Source organism: Mesoplodon bidens (assembly GCF_964165515.1).
Source record: "Mesoplodon bidens genome assembly, chromosome: 3".
Classification (NCBI taxonomy): domain Eukaryota; kingdom Metazoa; phylum Chordata; class Mammalia; order Artiodactyla; family Ziphiidae; genus Mesoplodon; species Mesoplodon bidens.
In genome coordinates, this window is record NC_138178.1 from 128,846,262 (window position 1) to 128,855,462 (window position 9,201).

The window sequence follows — 9,201 nt, forward strand, 5'->3', positions numbered from 1 at the left end:
CCACTTATCTGAATTTTTGTCATGTATTTATTTGTTTATATGATTGTTTTTTGTCTTCCCCCTCTAGAATGTCAGTATCACGGGAGCAAGGAAGATACGTGTCTTGTCAACACTGAATCCCAGGCACTTAGAATGGTACTAAGCACATATGCTCAAAATGTCTATAGAATAAATGAAGAATCATGAAGAGTCTCCCTAACTATAATGTTAGTTCTTGAGATCAGGGGCCTGATCTTATATTTCTGCTCTCTCCCACAGTACCTAGCAGGGTGTAATACAAGCAGTTGGCATGTGATGAATGCTCGTGGAGTGGGATCGCACAAGAGAAGGAATACCTGTTGAATCCTCAGATGGGTCAAAGGTAGTGCAGGGCATGATGGCTACACTGAGCTGGGAAGTTGGCTCCAGGTGGGGAAGGTGAGAACAAGGCAGTGGACCCTGCGATGGCTTCCACAGTAGACCTTCCAGTCTTGGATTCTTCCTTCCTATCATCATGCAGTTCAGAATTTTATAGATTTGAATCAGAGGATGCCAGAGGAGCCTATCGAGAATACATGCAATGGAAAGATTGGAACTGTGCGGCACTGGACTGGCTGCTGTACAGACAGATTCAAGCTTTGCAATTATTCAATTACTCCTTCATTTATTTATGAGCCCCTGCTTTGTGCCAGGTGTTATGCTAGGTGCTGGGGATACATGTAGCCTGCGTGCATGATATTTTGTTCCAAACCGGACAAGTAACATCAAACACAAGGATTCTTAATTCCTATAGTGCAAGACTATAGGGTTGCCTGTTAAAACACTATAGCCTTTCTGCTTAAAAATTGTTTCTCAGGCCACCTCACAATACTACTCACACTCACATCTGGATTAATGAGCTGGTGTTTGCTAAGTCATTTGTGACTGCGGGGTGGGGTGGGCTCCTTTGGGAGTTCCTATCCTCTTTGAGGAGCACCCTCCACCCACAACCTCTTATATTCCTTTGTCTCACACACTATAAGGAAGGGAGGAAATCTCCTGCTGACATCAATTTTTAATTCCTTTTGGTTGGCGGTGAAGTAGAAGAGAGTGGCTGTGTGACCTCCTCAGGGAGTACATTTGTGTATACATAAGTATTTATTAGTAATTAAATTTCTATGTTAGTCTGTAAGTCATAAGGCTGATGATTGTCTTTTTTTTTTTTTGCAGTACGGGGGCCTCTCACTGTTGTGGCCTCTCCCGTTGCGGAGCACAGGCTCCGGACGCGCAGGTTCAGCGGCCATGGCTCACGGGCCCAGCCGCTCCGCGGCATGTGGTATCTTCCTGGACCTGGGCACGAACTCGTGTCCCCTGCATCTGCAGGCGGACTCTCAACCACTGCGCCACCAGAGAAGCCCTGATGATTGTCTTTTTAAATGAATGCATTTGAATACGCTAGGAACCGGACAAAGAGAGTATCAAATACATTCGTTAATAAATAATATCGATACTGTGCATTTGTGGGCTGAAAATTTTTTTAACTTCAGAGAAGAGCTTTCACATCTATGATCTCATTTCACACTACATAATATGATTTTAAAACTCCTTTCTAGGGGCGGGTTGTTCCACGCATGCCCAGCTCGGGTGAGGATAATGAAGACCCGCCTCAGGCTACCCGACACGGCTTTTGCAGTCCAAGGTGCACGCAAGTCCAGGTCCCCTTGGGTCTCTCCCTGCTTGTTAAAAAACTAAAGGCAAAGATGAAAAAATACGCTAATTTCAAGCTCTGCTGAAAGCACACATACACTCAGGGCATGAACAGGGGAACTAAGGAAGTGAGGCTTTTTTTTGTCTTTGGAGATTCTACAAACTGAGGCATAGATGATTTCAAACTAATGTCTGGCATCCAGAAAGCCCAGAATTGGAAACATTTAGTCTTCTGGGACTGGAAAGTCAGTTCCTGTTTATTTCTTGACAGCTGTGACTTTTTTCCTGTCTTCAACACTTTCTCCATGCATGTGCCTTCATTTTCAAGATGTTTTTACATATTCTTCCCTGAGCTTTTAGCTTTTCCTGTATGAATTCCTCTGGAGTAAAAGCCCCATGTCACTGTTTTCCCTAAGGCTGGAACGTGGACCATGAAGTGCCCTTACTCTGAATTTGTTAGAGGGTCATTTAAAAAATAATGCAAGAAAAAAAAATCCTTGGTGATGAGACTCTCCGCACCTCCCAGTCTGTGTCGTCCTGAAATCAGCCACAGTGTTTCCACTTCACTAGACTTCCGCTGTCACCTTCCCTCGTGTGGACAGGGTAAAGGTTGCTTCCGAATCTCCTGCCTGGACATCTAATGAGACAGCAGGACGCTGCGGGTGGTGGTAGATTCCTCCACCCTGACGGCTCACAGAGCAGAATAACTAACCCGTGATCAACTATGTCAATTCTGTTATCTTGAAGGGTTAGTGGAAGGACCAATGACCCAGTTTACAACTATCAACTGGTCCCACCACTTTGCCATCACAGCCCTGCCCCTTGGGACACTCTGACACGGGATTAGTTTCCTACAAGATCCAGGTGCCCTTGGAGAGTTAGCCTCACCTTGCCTGCTCTTTTGAGTAAGTGTAGTACATTCTGTGCCTCTGCATGCAGTGGGTGCTCAATAAATACTGAATGAATGCAGCCTAACATCTGTCATTTGGTGTCATTGAGTCTCATTTCCTCTATGTAAAATGAGAGTATTGGCAAATGGCTGCTTTATATCTTCCAGTTTGAACATTCTATGGGTCCTTTTGGATAGCCATTTAAAAGGATCTCCTGGGACTTCACTGGTGGTGCAGTGGTTAAGACTCCATGCTTGCAATGCAGGGGGCCCGGGGCTCTATCCCTGGTCAGGGAACTAGATCCCATACGCATGCCACCACTAAGAATTCACATGCTACAACCAAGGAGCTGGGGAGCTGCCACTATGGAGCCCGCCTGCCACAACTAAGACCTGGCGCAACCAAATAAATAAATAAAATAAAATATATACTTTAAAAAATAAAATAAATGAATAGTATTTTTTAAAAATAATAAAATAATCTCCCATCTCCAAAGCTGTTTCTAAGCAACAGAACAGTACTTCCCTGAACTCGTTGTTTGACCTCTTCAGCCTAAAAACATGTTTCTCCCTGAGCCTGCAGCATTACATTATCTGTAATACACATTTATTTATTATCTGGTGACACATCTCATGTTGGTATCTAGCTTTTCATCTGTGTAGATCCTGTCCTGTCCTTACAATTAGAGTGTAAGCTTCCCAAGCCAGATACTTTATAAAATGTGCTCTGTATATATTTGTTAAATAAATAGATATCACAGCAAGAAATCATCTATAGGGAATTCTGGGCCTAAGGGAAGCAGAAGAATGAGCGGTGAGTCCCTAGTTTGTGGTTTGGGAAACTTGGTGTGTGATGATGCTGCTCTTCAAGAGAGAGAATCCTGCAAGAGGAACAGGTTTGGAGGAGGGTGGGGAGGAGGTGAATTTAGTGACAAGCTGCATTCTATACCTCCTTCTTCGAGATCCTCAAAGAACATTAGCCAAGTAACGATTTTGAGACATGAGATCCTGGACAAAGGAACTTATTTTACTGTGTGTAGCCTAGAGCTTCCCAAATAATTGAACATGATTTTGGACACACTGATATAACACAAGAGAAGCAGGGCTATGAAGGAAGCCTGCAGGACAATTAACTTTTAAGGACTGGCAGGAGGAATTTGAAAAGGAGCATCCAGAGATGTAGGAGGGAGTTTTCACCCCTGGCTTTTAATCCTGGCTCACTCCTTCCACAGATACATGGGAAAACCAACTTCCATCTCTTGCCAAGGAACAAGAGAGCCTCTGGGCTATGTCTTGGAAAGTGAAGTGTTCTTTGGAAGAAAGAAGGCACTCAGGCACTTCTAGTCCAACTCTCATCACTCTCTCTTCTCAAAGAAATCACCTCCTTTGCTAAAAGGAAGCCCATATCAACATGCTCAAATCCAAGACCATGAGAATAACCCAACATCCACTCTTGTACCTATAATCTAACTATATAACTATATATAGTTATATATGTAACTATAAATTAGATCTGATATAGGCTAAGACAATACAAAACCTAAACAACATAGAAAAATAAATGATCTGAATAAGTTAGTTATCTGACTCACCCCCTGTCTTCTGGGACTATCCTCAAACTTCCCTTTAATGTTTCGTTTCAATCTCAACAGCATCTGTTTTTTTGTGTTTTTGTTTTGTTCTGTTTTCAATATCCCACATCTGTGTATGGAAAGTTGAGAAAGGGTGAAAAGGACAAGAATGGGAAAACGCAAAGCAGTAGTTTATGTAGGGGCTCATGCTAGTGGGATTGTACAATGTAGCCACTTTGGAAAACAGTTTAGTAGTTCCGTAAAAAGTTAAACATAAAATTACCGTATGGCCCAGCATGGGGTATGGGGTTTTCTTTTGGGGTGAATTAGAGTGTTCTAAAATTAAATAGTGGTGATAATGCACAACTCTGTGAATATACTAAAACCACTGAACTGTACTTTCAAAGGGTGAATTTTATGATATGTGACTTATATCTCAATAAAGCTATGGACAGAGGATCTGAACAGACATTTTTCCAAAGAAGACACACAGATGGCCAGCAGTACATGAAAAGATGCTCAACATCACTAATCATCAGGAAAATGCAAATCAAAGCCACAATGAGATATCACCTCATAGCTGTCAGAATGGCTATTATCAAAAAGGCAAGAAATGAAGTGATAGCGAAAATGTAGAAAAAAGGGAACCCTTGTGCACTGATGTTAGGAATGTAAATTGGTGCAGCCACTATGAGAAACAGTATGGAGGTTCCTCAAAAATTAAAAATGGAACTACCATATGATCCAGCAATTCCACTTCTGGGTATTTGTCTGAAGGAAACAAAGATACCAACTCAAAAAGATATATGCACCCCAATGTTCACTGTAGCTTTACAGTAGCCAAGACATGGAAAGAACCTGTGACCATCAATGGATGAATGGATAAAGAAAATGTGATATACATATATATGTATATGGATGTATGTATATATATATACACACATATATATACATATATATGTATATACATACACAGTGGAATATTACTCAGCCATAAAATGAAGGAAATCTTGCCTTTTGTGACAACATGGATGGATATTGAGAGCATTATGCTAAGTGAAATGTCAGAGAAAGACAAAAGATAAAGATCTCACTTATATGTGGAATCTAAAAACAAACAAACAAAACCTAAACTCATAGATACAGAGAACAGATTGGTTGTTTCTGCCAGAGGTGGCGATGGGGATGGATCAATGTGTGAAGGGGTCAAAAGATACAAAACAAACTTCCAGTTATAAAATAAATAAATCCTGGGGATGTAATGTACAGCTTGACTATAGTTAATTACACTGTATTTTATATTTTAAAATTGCTAAGAGAGTAGATCTTAAGAGTTATCACAGGAAAAAAAAATTGTGACTATGTGTGGTGATGGATATTAATGAGATTTAATATGGTGATCACTTCAAAATATATAAAAATATTGAATCATGTTGTACATCTGAAACTAATATAATATTATATCAATTATATCTCAATAAAAAAAGAAGGAAATTCAAGGTGGATAAATACTCTCTTTTCAAGAAAAAACATTCTCCAAATAATGGAAAATCAGTTACCTGTTGTTTGCTAGTTCTTCGTCCCTCAAATGCTCTATCACCAGTGGTTTATCTCCACAGCTGTATGGCAGCTGAGAGACAGTTGTTCTTATCCCCCATTCATTTTCCCTAGAATAATTTGAGGTGGTAAAATTAATCTATCTCTAATGAGATCTTTTTCTGCTAGAAGCGCAAATAACATTCAACTACTAGTTTCTGACGGATTTGTAACCACAGCTTTGTCTTTCCATTTCTATGACATCAGAAAGGACATTTTTTTGTGTGTGTGGTACGCGGGCCTCTCACTGTTGTGGCCTCTCCCGTTGCGGAGCACAGGCTCCGGACGCGCAGGCTCAGCGGCCATGGCTCACGGCCTAGCCGCTCCGCGGCATGTGGGATCTTCCCGGACCAGGGCACGAACCCATGTCCCCTGCATCGGCAGGCGGACTCTCAACCACTGCGCCACCAGGGAAGCCCAGGACATGTTTGTTTATGCAGTTTATCTGTACATTTTTTAGGTCACTTTTCTATTTTTTTCTTCACATCTTTATTGGAGTATAAATGCTTTACAATGGTCTGTTACCTTCTGCTGTATAACAAAGTGAATCAGCTATTCGTATACATATATCCCCATATCCCCTCCCTCTTGCGTCTCCCTCCCACCCTCCCTATCCCACCCCTCTAGGTCATCACAAAGCACCGAGCTGATCTCCCTGTGCTAAGCAGCAGCTTCCCACTAGCTATCTATTTTACATTTGTTAGTATATATAAGTCCATGGCACTCTCTCACTTCATCCCAGCTTCCTTAACCCCCCCCCCACTCCGGTGCCCTCAAGTCTGTTCGCTAAGTCTGCGTCTTTATTCCTGCCCTGCCAGTAGGTTCATCAGTACCAGTTTTTTAAATTCCATACATACGTGTTAGCATACGGTAACACGAGGACGAGGGCCTCCCCCGTCCTGCTGGACCCCTAACCGCGGGTGGGTCCCGTTGGGCTCCCCTCCCCCAGCCGCCCCTCAGGGGTGCTGGTCCCCTTGCTCCGCCCTTTACTTTTGCTCCCCCTTCCCTCCCTCCCTCCCACTCCCTCAGGACCCGCGTGACTGGAAGGGTCCTCGGTGGGCAGGGGATCAGGCCCGGGATCTCAGCAGGCTCCCAGGGGCCCAAGTGGGCAGGGGAAACCTGGCCACGCTCCCTTTTGATCCTCTGCCCTCTCAATGGTCCCCCACTTTCCCTCTTCGGGCGTGGGATCCTTTCCCCTCCCCCAGCCGCCCCTCAGGGGCGCCAGTCCCATCCCGCCTCCATTTCTCCTCCCCCTTCACTCCCTCCATGACCCACGTCCTACCCGGTCGCTGAGGGTTCCTCCCGTCCCCTTCGGTGTCCGTGGTCCCCCACCGGTGCCTGGTAGGTGCCCTAGTTGTGAGGAGACGCGAATTCTGCGTCCTCCTAGTCCGCCATCTTGACGCCACCCCCTCCCCCCCAGGTCACGTTTCTAAAAGTCAGCTTTGTTAAGGTATAATCTATGTTTAATCAAATTCACCTTTGGAAAGTTTCCAATTCAGTGAATTTTGGTGAACGCGTACAGTCATGTAATCACCGACACGCTATTTCCATCAGCCTAAAATGTCCCTTTGTAGTCACCCCCTTTCTCCACGTCCAGGCCCTGGCAGCCTCGCCCCCCACCCCCCATCTTACTTGATTTCTGTCCTGAGGGCACTCTTCCATCCCTATTTTGTGTTATCATTTATCTTTAGGTAAGTCTCTCTACCATGCAGGATCCTGCTTTGTATCCCTATACAGCCAAATGTGGTACCTGGCACCCAAAATGTACTCAGGAAATAGGTGCTTAAAAAATAAATGAGGGCCTCCCTGGTGGCGCAGTGGTTAAGAGTCCGCCTGCCGATGCAGGGGATACGGGTTCGTGCCCCGGTCTGGGAGGATCCCATATGCCGCGGAGCGGCTGGGCCCGTGAGCCATGGCCGCTGGGCCTGCGCGTCTGGAGCCTGTGCTCCGCAACGGGAGAGGCCACAGCAGTGAGAGGCCCACATACCGCAAAAAGAAAAAAAAATAAAAAAATAAATGAATCACTTGTTTTTCAGATTTTGCCAAATCATTTCAGAGACTCTGCTCTCTGATTTCCAGGATGTGCCGTTTGAAAAGGGGCTATTAATGCTGGGGAAAGATTTCTCCTAGAGTTTTAATTTATAGTCTTTAAAAAAAAAAGGGCCATAGTTATTTCTAACTTCAGAGATTTTGCTGAGCATTTCAACCATTTCCTTAGTCTTGGGACTTACAACTTGTTTGCTCAACCAGCACATGGGCCTCTGACCTCTCAACCTGAATAAACAGATGGAAATAGAAGCTGGGACCAAACGCAACTGCTGCTCTCTCCTCCCCCTGTTCTTGCCAGCTCTGATCTCTCCACCTCCACGGGGCATGGCCCAGGGTATCCTCCGGAGCTCCCCTGAATAAGTTCTATGAGATTCCAGACCCATTTCATGGATGACTCCGGGGGTGGAATCTGACGTTGGCTTAACGCTTCTCATCATGCAGGGTGTGACCCAGCTGCAGCTGGCTCACCAGGCAGGCTCAGATTCCTCTGGTCCTTCCTAATCTGATTCCTCTTCTATCTTGATGTGCATCCAAAAGTCGACATTCCTAGAGAAATGACAAGAAGAGGTGAACAAAATTCCCCCTTATCTGACCAGTTATCTGAAATGGCCTAGTTCTCGAAGGGAACTGCCCTTTCTTGAAAGGTGTTGGTGCTTTCCTCTAGACTGGCCAGGTGCCCCAAGCTGATGGGTCCCTATGCACTTTCTGTGGGTTGGCAGTCCTTGCTAGGCCCTCTGCTCAGCTGGCAAAGGCCCAACAGCTCAGGCACATGAGAGACCACTTCTTCTCTCCGGGGAGGTTGTACCTTGCCTCCCAGATGCAGTCTTGGTGCTGGCATCAAATTGGTTCCAAATGGAACCTCATTCCCTTTGTCCCCCTTTGCCCTCACACTTTGCCCCGTGGCTTCCCTGGAACAGCTCCGGTGAAGGACGGTTTCTGCTCCAGGATGTAAGCGCATCGCTGCCAAACCTTTCGAAACCTGAACTCCTGATACAAGGGGGGCGGGGGGGTGATGGAGGTGGAGGTTTCTGCTACCTGTTGCTAGGTAAACAAAACACCAAAAAGGTGGTGCATTTGGACACATGGAGTAATTGTGTAGTTCATAACCCTGTGGACAGATAAAGTAGTAATCAATGGAAGGGAGCTAAAGAAATTCTTACTACAGTAATGATGACAGGTTTGTGTGTGTGTGAGAGAGACAGAGAGAGAGAAAGAGAGAGGGAGGGAAAGAGAGAGAGGGGAGAGGGAGAGAGAGGGAGAAGATGGGGGTTGGGAAGGGAAGGTTCAGGGAAAAGGGAAAAACAAAAGGGAGAAAGAAAAAAGAAGGGTTAAAGTCGAGGACAGCATATGTCCTTCAGGGGGATCTTCTAAAGCTGCGACTCTCAGACTTTTGTTTTATTACTATCATAGTAAGGAATGTATTTTACTCCA